Source organism: Tupaia chinensis, unplaced genomic scaffold, assembly GCF_000334495.1.
Source record: "Tupaia chinensis unplaced genomic scaffold, TupChi_1.0 Scaffold145685_1, whole genome shotgun sequence".
In the NCBI taxonomy this organism is placed as follows: domain Eukaryota; kingdom Metazoa; phylum Chordata; class Mammalia; order Scandentia; family Tupaiidae; genus Tupaia; species Tupaia belangeri.
This window is the reverse complement of record NW_006205542.1, coordinates 3,798,714-3,799,915: the sequence shown is the minus strand read 5'-3', so window position 1 is coordinate 3,799,915 and position 1,202 is coordinate 3,798,714.

Sequence of the window (1,202 nt, the reverse complement as noted above, 5' to 3'; positions counted from 1 at the left end):
TCTTGACATGCAGCCTTAAATTTATTTTATATTTTTATCAGCATACATGAATGTGCCCATTGGAGAACCTGAATAATAATATGGAAGAAAGGTGTGAAAGATCATAAGCTTTTATTAGTTTGAACATCTTTTCTGATAAGAAGTAACAAATAGCATTGCATTTAAATTTGTGTTCCCATACTAATCATATTTAACATTTTCCACTGAGTTTGTTAAATAATATTTCCATTCTTTAGTATAAACTTGGAATTCTTTCTTTCAAACCCTCAAAAGTCAGTTTTATAATCCTCCTAAAATTTTTCTTCAGTTACTCCAAATAGATTTAAATACAGTTTATTTTTGCTTTTTGCTTTTATTTTATACATTCAGTCACTATACATCACTTAGCTTGTAAAGCTAACTTTTTTTTTTTTTGGAGAGGTTTTTGCTATAGGGCATGTGCGCTCTCCAAAGAGACAGAAAGAGACAGAGAGACAGAAAGAGCAAAATCACCACCCCCACCCTCACCCCCACCCCAGAGGGGATGGCCACTCCACAATCCCTTCTCCTCCGTTCTCCTCTTAGGATCTTGGACACAGACGCGCACATGCCTAGCATGAGTTTAAGCCACCAGGTCCGGGACTCTAACCACACTCAACTACATGGGAGTCCAGCGACATAGTCATTATGCCAACTGCTTGTTTTGTTTGTAAAGTTAATTTACCCAACATGAATACACTTCACAGGAGTCCAGTTGAGGATACCATACACGTTATCAACAACAGATAATAATCCATTTCCGTGTCCATACAGGTCTTGCTTCCCTATTTTTCACCTTAATTTCTTTCCTCATACTCTTCCCCTTCTCCTGTCCTCTTCCCACACTGTCTCCAGTATCCATAATCATTTTCTGTGCTTCTATATCCTCTGATCGTTCCGTTTCTGCCATAGAGTGTGGACAGACAGCATGTGTTAAGTGGAGACTTACAATGTTTCTCATAACCTGGCTTGTTTTACTCAGCAGTAAATCTTCAACTGTCATCCACTTTCCATCAAAAGCCAGGATCTTGTTGTTTTTATGATTGAATAGTATTCCATCGAATATGTGTGTCATACTTTTTCAATCTATTCATCTGTTTGTGGACATTTGGCCTGGTTCCATTTCTTAACAATTATGAATAATAATGCAATAAGCACAGATGTTCAAGCACTTTTTCAACTGA